A 17,320-nucleotide genomic window follows, 5' to 3' on the forward strand; every position below is an offset into this window, starting at 1 on the left:
ATACACACAAAGCCTGCTTGGCAAATAAATTGAATACTGAAATTATGTTTTTAAATAATGAATGGCTGTACCAGATGTACTAAAGTGTACTTTGCACATTTTGTAGCTTATGAATGCTGTGTTGTAGCTGCAAGCCATATTATTAAACTTAGAATTAGGTGTTATTAAGGATTTCAATAATTTGTTACTTTCAATGACACTAAGATAGTTGGACTCTTTTTGTTAACATCCTGAATATCCAAGTATATTCAGTAAAAGCTGTAGCTTGGACAAACCTAGTCTCTCACGGTCACATTTGAGGTTGGACCCAAGCAGCAGACTGTGCACCAACTGGTTTGAAGACTGAAGTCCAGCAACGCTGACTTCTGACAGAGCTGTCTTCAGCAATCTTAGGCAAAGCTCCCACTCTCTTCTCTCTGGACTGGGACATAGAGCAAGCAGCTGCAAAATCAGACCACAGATCAACCCAATCTTGTTCTGTCTTCTCACCATGACGTTAGAATTTATCAAGGATGGTTTGACCAATGGATCTTTGAGTACTTAACTTTTTATTCACATCAAAATAAACAAATCCATCTTCTGAACTTGTCTTATTAGCAGAAGAAAACACTCATGTTTTATAAAAGCAATACTGTACCTTTTTTAAATACATTCATGTCGGTATTGGTCAATAAGCCTGTGCATATTTTTAATCCTGAAGCACTGAATAACAAAAGTTTAAAGGGACAGACTTACTTCAACTTCTGTATAAAAATGCACTTTAATTCTTCATAATCTGAAAAGCACACATTCAAATGTATTAACATTCCATGCCACCCCAATTAAAAGTAATAAAATGTTGAGAATAACTAATAATGAAAGTAATCCTAAATACATCACATATACAGCACTGTGGATGTAAACTTTAAAAAGTTAATTAATAAGTAAATATGCTGTCATAAGTAAATTCAAAGCTCTCATCTCTCAGTGGGGGTCTCTGTAATTGGATACTGAATCCCAAGGTGCTAGAGGAGGTGTGGAAGAATGCTGTTTCAATCAAAAATATATACTACTTTGGAATACAGTCCAACATCTTCCAGTATGAAAATATCCAGTTTTATTAATAATTTTCCAAGCTGTAGTCTTGGATTGTTCTCTTTTGCCATAAAGTACGATTTCATATCTCACTACGAATGACAGAGAAAAAAACAAATTGGATTTAAAAAAGTTTCTTATGGCTCAGAATTAAAATACCAGGATGTATTTGAGTGGTATGCAGTGAGACCTCCTCATTCTCCTCTTCCAGAATGGAGATTTTCTTAACTAAGCTCACATTTCATCTCGAAGGTTAACCTCACTGGATTCTCTCCGAAGCTAAACAGGAGTGGGTGCCAGTAGTGTGTTGAGGGGTGGGGTGGGGGGGATCTTAAAGCCAAAATATGCAGCATTAAGAAGCTTTACTGTTGACTTAGAAGAAGGAACTCATCTCACGGAAACGGACACTCTGGGATCATTGGCATTCACTGTGCATTTGACAAGCCTCCAAGGATTGATTGCACAGTGTTATGAGACCATCTTGTTGTAAGCAGGGCTTCCATGCAGTAGGCATAATCTACTCTTGGACAAAAGAGTGCTGCAAAGCATGTTCTTTTGCAAGAGGGGTAAGGGTTAAATGTTGTGCAAATGTAGAAACGTTCAAATAATATTTTCCTGGAATTAATTGTTTTGTTCTGTGCCACAATAAGGAAAATTAAAAAGGGAAACTATTTGGAAGTGCATTTAAAATGGAGAGCAGTTACTTATTTATTCTAAAGTTTTGGGAAATATTAAACAAGCTACCCAGCTGTACCCTGTACCCTGGCTTCTTTTAAGAAATGACAGAATGTGATGCTTGCATCAATTACTAGATGGATCAAAAGGCGTCTCATTTTTAACTGTTTTTAAGACCTCTTGATGTATTAAAATATATCACCATAGCAAAAAACATAAATCAACGCATTTCTTTTCATGCATTTGCCAATGAGAATGACATGACAATTTCAATATTTACATTTTCTTAACACAAAAGACCACACAAAGACTTGTTGTGCATAGTGTTGCAGTGGATAATAAAACTGAAAGTACACCCGCTTCACTGACTGAAAAACTCACAGGGGTATCAATTAAAAATGTCTATTTGGCAACTTGCCTGTAACCTATCTTGAGGTACATGTTGAGAATACAAGATTTTTTAAAAGACATGCAAGGAACAAAATGCCATTTATCTTGTATTTCTCACATGGTTTTAAATCTTAAACTGTGCACGGGTTAAGCCAAAATACTTTGTATATTTCAATAAACATTCATAACACTTTCTGATTGTGTGTTGTTCCTTGCCTTATTCTGAATTCACTTCTTTTCACTAATTGTTAGCTGATTTTGTTTTGAGCCAAATGCCCATGTCCTGATGAAGGTTAGTAGCAAAATACTGACACCATAAAATTGTTTTAAAAAAAGTTAAGCTAAGTTTTTTATTTTAAATGTTTTGTTTTTTATTAAAAATGGCAAAACAGGCTCATATGTTGGGTCAAAGTCCAATCATTCTAGTTTGTTTTATAATTCCCTCATACTGACAAAATCAGTGGACTGTCTGTAGTTTATTTGCCATTAAAACAGGACGTTGTATAGTTTTCATAGGGCTAATTTTACTTGACCATTTTTATAATTTTTTCATCGGAAGGAAACAAAATTGGATGGTATTCATCTTAGCTGCATTACAATAAATATCCAGGTGATCCAATCATTTGTATAACCGTGTTTATCTCTACCTATTCAATTATGTTTACAAACAGGCATTGAAATTTCTAAATATAAATGACTCAAAATATTTTTCTACAGCATAAACATCATTTGAGCTCAGAAGGCATCAAAAGACGTCTCATTTTTAACTTTGTAGTGGAGGGTTTTCTTCTATAGTTTGTCTACAGTTGCTTAAAAGCAAACAGAAGGATAAGAAAAAGAGTGGAAACCCATTTCAAAAACGGGTTTAGAGTAATCTGCTTGGAATGATTGACTCTTTATGGAGAAACTTACAACCCTGAATAAAATATGAACTTCGAAGAATGATATCACTTAAAAAGGATGAAAAGTTCAAATGAATGATTCTTTTGAAAGAAAGACTTGTCTGTTTTACTAATGTAGCAAAAAATATAAAATTACCAAGCTCTGTACTCAAGGGATGAAGAATTCATCTATTTTTTTCACACATGCATTCACATACACAAACATAAGTTTGGCTGTCATATTTTAAAAATGTATGGCTGAAAAAGGCATTTTGTGGAATGCTACCAAGTGAAAAATGTTTCTGGTGTTGTGAAGGAGGAACTATAAATTTATTAACAGATTTATGGAATATGGAACACATACCTCTGCCAGCACAACAATTTACTTCCCTTTCAGTTACCAAAACATGACATTTCTATAATGCTAAAGATGACACAGGTCTATACCCCCCCCCCCCCTCTTCCCCAACACATACAGACACACCATTTTTTTAGCTAAAGTTAAGCAGCTTCAAATTCAAACCTATTTCAATCACAAAAAGCTCATATCAAAGTCTAAGGTTAAGGCTGAAAAAATCTCTGCAGTTTTAAATATTTCAGATAATAAAAATGACTAAGTACTAATTATCTGTTAAACTATTCAATTATACATAAAACCAAAATGCCCACAAATTGGGAAGACATAAAATTCTCAATTTAAATATTTGATATAGAGAACATTTGGAGTATGACTAGTTTAACACTGGTCAAAAGTGTACAGTTTTACATAATGCATAATGTACAACTAAATAAAACCCTTATTTTCTATACTTTGTGCTACATGTCCTACCATTATTTGCTTTTTTTCATTATGTTCCCCAAATTGATGCAAATAGTGTGTTCTGTATTTCTCCTGTTTATGTAACAGTAGTTCTTGTGGTTTGTGCAATTTTTACTCGTGTAGATTATTCATAATCTCTAAAGTGTGTGCTTACAGTGGTCTGTATCTAAATATTTTAAAGAGTTTATTTAAACAGATCTAAACAGAATCTAGGTCATTGATATATAATTAGCAGTAGGGGTGGCCGTAATTTAAATTTCTGTGATGCCCCTACTGATTGCATCATCCAAAATGGAACACCCTCCTTTACTCCCTCTATACTTTTTTTATCCTTTAACCTGCAATTTATGAAATTAGATTTTAAGAAGAACTTTATGAAAAGCCTTTGGAAATAATGAAAATAGCACATTCTACCACTCCCCATACGTATTCACTTACCTTTTTTGAAACCATGTTGACTATCTGCTAGGATTATAATTCTGTAATGACGGTACTTCAAGTTAAATTCCAATTATCTTTGCGTTAACTTAACATGTAATAGCACTTTGAAGGAAGTGGTAATTGCAATAATAAGAGAGTCTGGATGCACTATGATTCCATTGTTAGTGGTTGAGCACCTTTGTGTCTTTTGTTTAAATTCAGCATCTTTCAAAATCTAAATTCCTAAAATAGAAATTCCTAAAGATGTTTTAACCTTTGTGCATGGGGTAGTATACCAAAAAAACAACCCAATGCATACAGTTTCATATCCAGAATTACAGGTATTCAAGATACTGTTATACAGGGCTCATCTTTTAAATACAATCTGTCTGCTTGTTTAATTCTTTAGTTCTTAGAACCCATTGTCTTGCATACCACTTCAGGTAGACTCTTCCCAATTTAAACCTTGTCTGTAAACTCATTTACAAATAATTGATAACAAATGCACTAATGGAAAGCTTCTACAGCAAATGTCTGTTTCAGTTTAAAAAAAAGACAATTATAATTTTGTACATATGTATATCACACACCCCTCTGTCTCCCTCCAAGATTGTACATTTTACAAGAAAACAAATGAGGAGATGGAAGTCTCCCTGTAATTAGAGGTTTGATACTTTTTTGTTAACATACAGCATGTATACAGAAAAAGCAGACTGTTTCATAATTGTAAGGATACATCCTACACACTCACCTTGATGTGACTCTGAAAAATGTGTTGTTAGGTATTATTTAAGGAATTGTGTGAGGATAGCAGTGTTACTTCAAAAGCAGCAAGTTACAATCAGAATGCTGTGTTAAAAACATGAGGTTAATGTTATAAAAAATGTTGTTAACATACTGTACTGTAGAACCTAAGACGATTGCCTGATACTGTAGGTCACCTAAATTGTGATTTTCATATTATTTCCAAAGTAAATGAAGAAAGCAATTATAAAAAGCTGACAATTCATGTACTATAGGCACTATGACCCATGAATATTCAGAACGTTCAAAAGGATACTAATTACATACAGTAACAATAGAGAATTTTGGGGGAAAACAATTCTGGCATGTGTGCTTTCTAATGTAGGCTGAACAACTAAGAATGTTAAAAAGGCAAGACAGTCAGTTTCTGCTTGAAAAAGAAGCTTGAAAATAACTTTTCTGCAAGCATGATGATAAAATCAATCGTACTACTTAATGCTTTAGATAAAATTATATTTACAGGACAGCTTTCAATAATAGCTACATAAAATTAGTTTGTAGTTCAAAATAAATGGTTTAAAAATAATATTTGAAGGTCCTAAAGATTTCATTTTAAAATCATTCCTTCTTGTTTTCTACAGTGAGGAAAATGTATGCATCCATTTGCTTAAAAAAACAACAGAAGGCCAAACTCCTTCCAGCATTCCTTCCCCCCACAAAAGCCACCTGAGACTTGAAACAAAAGAATGTGTTATGAACATGTTTAGTTAGGGTTACACAAGTAAATATTCCAGAATATTCACCATTGTGTCCACTTCTTCTAAAAACTCAGGACTGGGCAAGCATCTGGCACATGACATTTAAGGTGCAGTAGATAAGGGCAGAATATTACATGGAGATGGTGGAAAAACTACAGATGGAAGACGGTAAACACCAAGCTTGAAGAAACCACCTGTGAAAATGACTTGTTTGGAGTTTATGTTGACATCATTTTATTCTAGACAATGCGGGGATGTAAAATAAAATGTCAAACAGGCTGCAACACATATAGCTAGAATATCATCTATGAATTCAGTAATGCTGTGTTAAAACTGTACAATGCACTAGTAATACCAACTTTTAATTATTGTTTTCATTCTTGGTCACCCACATACGATAAATGCTCTTTTGGAATCAGGTCACAGAACAACAATTAGCTACATTTCCAGGCTTATACAGTAGGAATGTGCTACACTGACTGGCTAAAAGAACTCAGTCTTTTCAGTTTTGAAGAGAAAAGACTACAGAGGAGCCCAGTTTCACAATTCTCAAAGGTATTGACCAAGTGATAAAATGACATTGTCTGCCCTCAATATAGCTAGCAAATTGAAAATCTAAAAACACCAATGCAAAATTTGAAGAGGGTTTTAAATCACCTTAAACCAAGGCTAAAAGATTCATTCTTTCACATTCTTAACTCTGACAATACGTAAGGGTGTTATGTGAGAACCTGATTGTAATGTCTTCTGTTTAATGTTCACTATATATTCACCCTTATCTGAACTAACACAGTTTCTGCCCTGTCGCTCTGTTTCTGAGCAACTCCTCTGGTTTTCATGAGAGATTGGACACAGAATAATGGACCCAAATGACCCACAATACTGGAACTCTGTTGGTTGACTAGGGTAAGCCTTTAATTGCTACTGCTGAGACACCTTCACTCGAGTCCTTTAAAAATGTCTGCTTTTTACCATCCCTCCTCAACTTGCTAATGAGGAACTTGATCCCTTCATTAGACCTTAAAAGGTGATCAGCTGATGAACAGATGCAGGTGAGAATAAAACCGTATCAAACACACCCACAATAAATGTTTGATTATGCTCCTGCTTAATTCTCATTGGCTACATTTCCACTAACACACCTAAATGAGGGGAGTTCTGAAATTCATGGAACTGGCAGCTGAGTTATACCAATTATAAACATTATAACACTATTAAGGAGCTGAAATTTAACAGTACACCTGAAATAGAAAATAGAAAATTAGAAAATTGAAATCAATTGTCCTGATTAAAATCTTGGATATACAACGGCAAAAAAACAGAAGCCCCAGTGCTCCCCCAGAATCAGGGCTGACACTCACTTCTAAAGGTGAAAAATGTCTGCAGGTTTTTCTGTTTCTCTCTTCTATGACTGATAGTTTTTGAACTCAGATTGAAGGGTGCTACACTAAATAAAAAAAAAAACTAAATTCAATTGACAAAGTCAAAACAATAGACTTCTTCAGTCTCTACAGTGAAAAATACAAACTGGGGAAATAAGCAGAAACTGAAGTTAAATACATTTCAAACTGAGAAACTGAGAAAGAAGCCTAGGGCTTCTTTCAAGAAAATATTAGATGAGATCCTCATACTGTATCACTTAAATGCTAGCAATCAAACTGGCAAGATCGGCTGACAGACTAAGGCCCACATCTGGAACAAAGGGAAATGATTCAATTTAATGCAATAATAAAAGTATCAGTTCTCCATGGATAAATGTATTTGTATTGAGCTAGTTTATCCTAAAAAAGTATCTAATTAAACAAAAATAAGTATAAAAAAGTAATCCACGGTTCAATTATTATTTTGTTAAATCAAAGACATTGCAGCTCTGAGCCTACTTTATAAGGGATAGTAAATTTGTGGTTTTAAAAACAACCCAGTTGGAAACCTCTTGGGAGAGCATGGCTATTGGAAGGGTGAAGCTGGAGAATGAATTACTGTTTAGCTCAATTGGATTGAGATCATCAGAGAGCTGGACAATGAGGTAACGTCACACAGTAAAAGGATATCAAGACTTCAAAACCAACTTATTTTCTGTCTTTATAAAAACCCTCAAAACAGGGGAAACATCCTGACCACATTTTAATGAATATATTTCTGGCCTTTTATAAGATTTTAAGCACATGGGCAGTTAAAGAAATCCAATAAAATATACAGTATGCTCACTTTGCATGTGTATTTATTGAGAGGAATTAATATTCTGTCTAATGTCTTTTTTGCAAAAGATGTGCACTTACAGCTATTTAGGTTACAGTTCAGAAACTGCCAGGTACAGTGTTGGCTTTAACTCCTAGCTCACCATTATGATGACATACATTTAAATATCCCCTGAATTTCATATTAACAAATATGGAATGTGTTGAACTGCTTCCTCTTCTGAAAATAAAAAAAACTTTTTTTTTAGAATTAGAATATTAGAAATAGCTACAGTATTTCTAAAATACATAAACATACTTTTTGGTTTGTGTAAAAGAGTTACAAAAAAATTGAGATTTCAGATGTTTTAAGTAGATAATATGGAAGCACACGGTGCCTTTCGGGCTCTTTAAAAGTTTGCTGGATTACAAATGATCCTATCTTTTCCCACTCCGTATTTTCATTGCAAACGCAGATGCTCAAAGAGAACGTTTTTAAAGACAAAATGAGTTACTTGTTAGCAGATTTCTTAAAGCAATTCAAAACTGAAATTTGCTGCTTGCAAAAGTATTCAGACCCCACACATTCATATTTGGTAATGTTCGCCCAGTCCTCTCAAGAGATTTGCTCCAGCACATTCAAGTTTCTTGGACAGTGCCTGTGGACTGCAAGTTTCTCATCATACCACAGATGCTCGATTGAGGCCAGGAGATTGACTGGGCTACTCACGGACGTTCACCTTTTTCTTCTCCAGCCACTCCAGTGTTGCTTTGGCCCAGTGCTTGGGATCTTTGTTCAGCTGAAAGGTGAATATTCTCCCAAGCTTCAATTTTTTAGCAGAATGAAACAAGTTCCCTTGCAATGAATGGTAAGAGAATACACTGAATTGCCTAGAGACTATTCTATTTATCTTTCAGCATAAATGGTAATGTTTTGTAAAATTTGTTTAAAACTCCAGATATCTTGATCACTACCTGAAACTACTTAACAGATTTCCTCTCTCCAATTCACTAATGCTCCAATAAGCTGTCCTCAATAGGTGTACAAGATGATAAAAATGATGCAGTTTAACTGTGAAGCAAATAAAAATGCAGAAACAATGTCTAGGTAATATTTATCACTACTACTCACAACATTGACTAAAGTACTTTCTGGGTGATTTGTTTTGTACATATTGACTTGTGAGCATTTCTATTTCATTTTTTCTGACTTGTATGCTTTGAAAGACAGAAATGTGCATGCTGTAATAAAAACCAATTGCTTGCCAGATCTACAGTGAAGAAAAAAAATAATTCTGCTGAGATAACATCATAGTACAGTGATCATTTTATTTGACACTAGTAAGATATGAACTTTAATCTAATGTCTGAAAAGACACTTAATAAATAAAGTTTAAAGAAAACTGAAACAGATAAATCTCTCATTCAGATTTATTATTGAATCATCAGATGACATTTTCTCACTTCAAATGAAGCAATATTGGATTTTTCTGCAACTGAGTTATGCTTACAAATGGCTAAGAGGTCATAAAATTACAGCTCCATGGGACATGTCAAGTTTCTGGAAGCATCTGCACATAGCAATAAGTCTAGCTGGAATTTCTCCTTTTATTCTTCTCACATTTTAATTATAATGTATTAAGTAATACAAGAAATGAGTAATTCATGTCATTTACCACATCATTTTGTATAATTCAGCTAAAATAAATCTTTCTGATTTAGATAGCAAGGGTTTTTCAATCTACTCAGGAAATTACATTTTGTGCAACTAAGTTTACCCTAATTAGTTGATATTCTTAATTAAAAATCTACATAAATGCCATGAGAAACAGTAATCTATTGGTTGAGACTTACTAGGTAATTGACAACATAAATGATTTGGTATGCTCGATTGCTTTGCTGGAGACTGAGTATGAGCACTACAGCAAGTCCCGAATCATGAACCTGCAATAAAATCACTGACCTGTAACTTGACTTCTCCAGATTGAAAATTAAGCTAACCAATTTAAACCAAAGACTTTTCTCTTTACAACCCTCTTTCCTTAGCTTAGCACTGCATTTTAAAACAAGGTTCTTGCAAAATCAAGTATTTATCATTCCCCTACTGCTAAATCTTCATCTGATGACTATACAGCAATAGCAAAGTCCTTCTTGCTGTTTACACATTTTTTACCAATTTCATTTAGCTTGATTATGCTTCTCTTAATCTGCAGACTTATTTGTAATGCTTTGTTTATTTGTGATTATGGAAACAGGATAAGGTAATGAATGTTAAATATCTCCCTCTATGCTGAAAGAAGAGAACAACACTCAGGTGTTCAGAGCAGCTTTCCTGTTTCTTTGCAAACAATATGAAGTGTGCTATCACAGCTGCATACAGTATTGTATATAAGACAGTAATTTGTTTGAAATAACCTAATTAACTTTTGTTTTCAATATGTTCATCTGCATAGGACTTTATATAAAAAGATATAGTATAAAAATATTTGAAATCAGCTTTCAGAACAAGAATCACTCATTTTCATTCACTATTTAAGGTGAAAGTTATGTCTGTCAGATATGATAATGTGTATCAATGTTAAGAATGACTTCAGTGATCCCCGAAGGCTCAAAAAGATGACTGAAAAGTCCTCACATCAAGTGTAGCAGAAAAATAGTTTTGATTTGGATACCATCTAAGTGAGGAATAGACATGGCAATCATCTTGAAGTCAGGAGGTCGAATTTCAAATCTACTGAGCTTATGTGTTCTGTCACATTTAAAAGTAAAAATAACACCCTGGAAATAACCATGATGTATAGTAAACTGCTAAACTTCTTTTCAGTCTTATTTTACAGATTGTGCATTGTGAAAATCACCTCACTTCAAAATTAGTATTTCAACAAGCTTTGCTGATCATTCTCCCCCCCTCCCCCCCAGCAACTCAGTACAGTACCCCATACTGTATGGATGTGCTTTAATTTATGGTTCACAGCATGTCCCATCAGAAGAGTAAGTTAAAAGCCTAGGTCCGGAACTTCAAAAGCTGGACTTTTTAATTTTGCAAAGCAGCTCGGTTTGGTGTTGGGAGCCTTTCAAACAGCATATATCTTGTTGAACAAACATTTAAGTAGCTACATATTCATGTTCCCACTGTTCAGAGCATTTAGAACAACTAAATCAATTTCAGGGCATCTCAGTGTGAAAACATGGTATCAATAGTGCACGCTTAAGTAATACTGTTTGATGTGGGACAGAGCTATACTACATGTAAATCCAATCTACACTTCACTTTGGTACTCTGTTTAAAACTGCTTGAACTATTCTCTGGTGGCTACTTGTAAACACGTCTGTGTGAGCTGTAAATGGGTAATTAGGCCTTTTCCATTCAACAGAATAATTACAACTTCATCTTCAGGAGAACTGCACAGGATGCGTGTACACACCTTAAATCTTACATTATGCAATTTTAACATGCTATTTAATTATGTGGCTGATGCACACTTTTTGTATGAACAAGCTATCAAAGCTTTAATTATAGTTTTTGCTTTTGTCAATGCCTTTGAGTCACAAAGCTGAAATATAATCATAAAAGGAGAAAATGGCTTTTACAACTAAAAGACATGCTATTTCATGCATTTATTCAGCCTGTAGGGACACGGGATAATCTCAAATTCATTTACTACGAGAGCAACGAGACGCTGAAGAACTGTTACCTTTAACGGCAAGGCAACACAGGTTTTGAGCGTTGATGGAGGTCCTGGCTTCAACAAAACTTTTTTGGGGGGTTGAAAAGAGTGAAAACGTGAGCCGAAGTGTGCCATCTGCCTTTAAAGTTAATTCTGGTGCTCTTGACAGCATCCATCAGCGTGCTAAGTAGCTACATTGTCAAATGCAGACTCTGAGAACCCAGTGTGATCTATAATCCATCTCTGTTTACCTGACCTGCTTTCCCACTCCCATCCCCTCCTGTCATTCGTCTTCTTCCACATGGCATGTGCCAGGGCTTTGGTGAAATCAAGAGCGCAAAGGAGCATGCAGCCACACCACCTCTTGATCAGTCACTGCCTCCAAAAGGTTATTTGTCACTATGGAGACAGAATAAAGTGCACTGCTGTCCTGTAGAAGACACAGTGCATAGAGGAAAGGAGTACAGTAAATCAATCACAAACCAGCCTTTTCTTCCTTTGTAGTAAGCAGCTTACAAATTATTGCTTGGAACAGACAATGCCTCTGCTGGCAATGTTGCTTTACATGTGTTCTCGAACTTCTACCGCATATTAGAAAGAAATAAAAATGCCCCCAAAACTGTGTTGTGAAGGGATTACTGTATGTGTGTATATAAAAACCATCCACATAAAAAAGGAAATGCCTGTCAGACTTCAGGAACTGCCTGTCATGGTCTAGTTTCTTCCACATTTTCCAAGAGCAATTGGAGAACACGTTTGAAAGATCTTTCATTTTCACTAATGACACTTTCACATTTTCATTTTCTAAGTTACAAACTCACTCAAAGCCTCAAAAGGCTCACTCTAGGTATTATCCTAGAACTAAAGAGTTTTTAAACTTCATATTTAAATAATGCGATATTTTATCAAGCTTAAGTTCATTAAGCTTTTAATCTTCATAAATAGTTTGCCATGATATTGACTTTCTGACATTATCTTATCATTTATTAACATCTTTTAAAGAAAAAAAAGGGCTGAAAACTTTGCTCATTCTTTTATGATGTAATGTTTTAAAAATTCTGAAGGTGAAATTGTGAGTGAAATCATTTTAAATACTGTAGTTACTGTATATACAAAGTTTCAGAACTAATAACATGAAGCATTCAACACAAAGGTCCATAGGTAGGGTAGTGAAGAGCAAAGTGAGTTATAGGCATCCTACCATTGGGGGCATTCTTGGAAAGCCTTTAATGAAAATATCTTGGTTCATTAAGCTACTAAAAACAAAATGATCTCTTCACCTCTAATTATTCACATACTCACATTATAGTGTCCGGCCACTCCCACTATCAATGCGCAACGTGGCTTCCTAATGTTTTTTTATGACAACTGTTGTTCTGAAGTTTATTTTCTGTCAGTTCACTGAACATTGTTTAGAATTTGCATTTTTTTTGCATAATGTGACAATATGATGCTGCATATTAATTATACCACAGAAACCCACATAGAAAAACAGGTTAGGTAAAAGGTTAACAATAATTCTCATCTGCTTTAGTGACACATGAGCAATCACCATAATTTCCATGCTAGGAGACCTGAGGTCATAGGTTCTTACTGCACAGAGCATCTGATTCAAGTACTTGACATTTTCTCATGGCTTTTGGCCATTACTAGAGAAAATAGGTGTTAAGGACAAAGAGCTGGAATAAATAATTAGCTGCCTTATCATATTGTGGAAAAAATCATTCCATAATACACAGGTGTATTACTCTACACCTGATAAATACAATAAATATCCACACATTTCAACTGTGGAATTGTTACTTAAAATACATTTTACTGGTGCATTATAGAAATAATTTTGGACAGCAATATGCGATTGTGGTTAGCATTGCTCCGTCTCAGCGTTGGGGTCCTGGATTCAATTCTAGAGCTGGGGTGCTACGATCTGTGTGTGAAACTTGAATGTTCTCCCCGGGTTTGTGTGAGTTTTCCCCCACAGTGCAAAGACATACTGGAGGTCAATTGGCATCTGGGAAAGTGGGCCCTGGTGTGTGTGTGTGTGTGTGTGTGTGTGTGTGTGTGTGTGTGTGTGTGTGTGTGTGTGTGTGTGTGTCCTTCTGCTGCCTATCCAAACTTTATTTGAAATGATGTTCAATGTTTTCTTGTAAGTTTCTTGCAAGTGAATGCACTTGGTGCAAAAGGGAGAGAGTGGCTATCTTTTGTTACAGATCCCTCTGGCAATGCAGCTGATGACCTTTCAATCGGCGATTTGCCCTCAAATGAAAACTTTAAAATGTTTCAACCTTTTCTCAGCTACATGAGTCTATAGCTCAATATTTAAATACTGAATCATAATATTCGTTATTGGTTTTATTTACGTTTTAATCATTATTGATAATGGAAAGCAATTTGTCACGCTGGCCTGAACAGTGCTACTGTATGTAAATAAAGATGACACTGATGATTAATCATCAAAACCGAGTTCACCATTGCGTTCAATAGATTGTGTGATCAAACTATAGTGGGTTTGGTGTATAATCATTCCACCCAATTCCCCTGTGGAGAGAAGCTTTAGTCAAAGCACAATGTCTGGTTTCACGAGAAATTATTTAATACTGCTGGCACGGCAGCCAAAATTAGCCAAGCATGCTTTCGAAAGACAAGTCGGGGGTGGGTGTGGAAGCTCATTAGGAATGGTTACTGAATTGGAGCTTTTAAGAAGCCAGTTGGTACCAACCCAGAGAGTGTTCTGTAAATAAGAGCTGGCATGACTTCCCTCCACGAAGCACAGAGGAGATTAGAGATCCCTCCACAAGTTCTCCAACGAGACAAGCTGATCTCCTGGAGGGAGCCGGGGGTAGAGACGCTTTTGGACCTTCACAGAAAAGCATCTCGCCCACCTGCCACTCTCACCGTCTAATTTATAACATCTGATTCTAATTACAGAAATTATGCAAATTGCTTACAATAAACACCATCTGCCTATTCGGGTTTTCTTTTAGCAATGGCAAAGCACACCAGGGATCCAGGTAATTAAATCTATTTTCCCAATTAATTCTGCCATTTTAATCAATGCAGAGAAAAAAAAGGCAATACATATATGTTTTATGTTATACATCTAAGAGCAGGATAGTTACAATGGCAACAGCCACAGGACACACAAAGATTGACTAAATACTGCAGTAAGATCTTCACAGCAGTATTTTTATTCTGAAATATTGTTTTAGGCTGCTTAATAAGTCTCATGTTTGTGATTTCCAAAGTCGGAAAACACCCAAAGCTCAAACATGAATTTTTCAAAGTTTTCCTGGTTTATGTCAGACTAAATTAGATTAACTACCAAATAATGCTTGGGTTCAGTGATCCTCATGTGAGTTGTTACACAACAAATATTATACTAGTATAATATAACCCTTGAAACTATCAGCAATACAATATCCATATACACTTGGGTTTAAACATTAAACCCATTGCTCTGCAATTAATTTAACCCCATTTTTAAAGGAAACATAAAATGTCATAATTCTTTACAATCAAAATCTAAAAGGAAAACAAACCTAATTCACCCTCATCCTCACAAGGCGAGGGAGCGATTTAGACCCACCAACTACACAAATAATGATACTTGACGCGTTTTGCTGCTTCACGTATGACCTTTGTGACTTTGTTTGTAAGACCCATCTGCAATGATGAATGCATGAAAGATACCCAGATGGATGCCAGGCCTAGAGACTTTCAAGGTTATATCTCATGATAATTAGGTGGTCTTGACCCCTGTGAGGATGAGATCTCCATACTGTACAGAAAGCCAGGAAAACCGTCATCTGACTTAACCCCACCCCAGCGAATTTCCTTATGATTTGTGGTTAAGAACATGTGGGATGTCTTAACCATATGTATTTTCTCAAATTATCATGTTTTTGGCATGGACTTATTTATGGCTAAAATACTTTTTAAAAAATCCTAGCTAATACACGAAAGCGAAGCTTGCTTAAAACTGCTGTGTTTTGTCACATGTGAAAAGGACAAGCAGTTGTATTAATGCTGTGTATTAAGTCTTGCAGGCACTACAGTACTTGCATTAGATCATCAATATTATATCTTCAGCATGAATATAAACACATTAGCTGCCAAAACCAAGCACAAAAGAATTTCATTAGAAAGTGCTTTAAGATTATCTCCCTAGATGCTGAATAAACAATTAAAAAGCACAGTAGTGACTGTTCTCTTCCAGGCATGACACAAGAACTGGCTGCTGGTTCAGCAACTTGATGCCCAAACTATATTTATATCCGTAAGCATCTGTTACAACAACTGGCCTTTTGTCAGGCCCCTCTTTCAATGATTTGGAGCCTGAAAACAGTTTCAAAGTCAGTTTTTATCAAGGGTGCCCCCTCCAGGTGCCAAGCAAAAGGAAATTAATTTACAAATCATTACGTGTTCCCTTCAAATACTGTAGGTCTACAGTTCCCGTACTTTATGATCTGATGAAAATCAGCAGCAAAGTACTGTGATCCCTTTTCTATGAACACAGGCTTCAAAGACATACCAAAGAGTTACCAATTCCACTGGGAAAACACTGAGGCATTAACACTGTTCAACCAAATGACTTCAGATGGGCTTTATATTAATGGTACTTGAACATATACAAATATTTATTACAAATATCCCAGACTGTTCGTTTATGGAGATTTTGACATGCTCAAATTGGCTTCTTATTATTATGTTCATATTTTCTAACTGACGGAGATTGGAAGTCTACTGTACATCAGACATTAATAAAACCCAGCTATGATAGGAGTGGATGTTAGTTTTTTCATTCATTTCATGAGAGGGCAAAAGGATTGCCAGCACCAGGGATCCTTCACTACAGCTATATTTTACATATCATTCTGATTATTTTTCTCACATTTTAAAATAAAGTCATTTTAAGAGTCATTTGACATTTTATTTAAAATACAGAACCAATGTAACAATCCTTGCATCTCCAAAGGGACAGCACTTACAGTAATCTGGATTTCACACAGCGACTTAAGGTAACACCTCAAGAAACAGCACAAAACAATATTTATTTGTTCGATAATTGGAACTGTACTGAAGTACTGAGGACTTCAAATAAGAAAACTTTAAAGGATGGCTGTACAGCAAAAGTTCAAAATGCTCAGTTACAGTATATAAGCAACAACAGGATGACTGTTATCTAAATTGAATGCTGTAGCATTTATCTTTAATATGAGATTAATGTCACATTAGCACAGTTTAACAAAGACCAACAATTGTTTTGCTATCCTCTTTTAGTTTCCAAAGCACTTAAGGTCAGGTAGAAACAAAAAATAAATAAACTAGTAGCAAGCTCCTTGTTTGCTTAAAGACCACTCTTAAAATACAATTGACTTCCGGAGCACAATTTTAAATGACATAAATACGTAAATGCATGAACAGTCCCACTATAACTTTTGCTACTAACTCTCACATGGTCCAGGAAAGGAACACAAGCAAGCTCTAAGGAAAGAGAGACTGCTTGGACCATAATGCATTTTTCATCAGGTTGTAATTCATCGATATATTGTAGGAAAACGAATTAAAGCAATTTTAGAATAAAAAATGATTAAGTAAGCAAGACATTGTGAAACAAATGACAACGCAAGTGTAGAGGATAAGAGCTTAATTACATCAACTGTTGCATTACTTTAATGCACACAAAAGTACTTAGATTGTACCTCTATTTTTC

General features: G+C 35.2%; 1 protein-coding gene across 7 annotated transcripts in view; it reads right to left on the bottom strand.

The window, feature by feature from the left end:
• LOC148641060 (uncharacterized) overlaps positions 1-17,320 on the bottom strand; it is a 336,530-nt gene that overhangs the window by 259,602 nt on the left and 59,608 nt on the right. The gene's annotated exons all lie outside the window — the stretch shown is intronic.

Source organism: Lepisosteus platostomus, chromosome 25 (genome assembly GCF_059453375.1).
Source record: "Lepisosteus platostomus isolate fLepPlt1 chromosome 25, fLepPlt1.hap1, whole genome shotgun sequence".
Classification (NCBI taxonomy): Eukaryota; Metazoa; Chordata; class Actinopteri; order Semionotiformes; family Lepisosteidae; genus Lepisosteus; species Lepisosteus platostomus.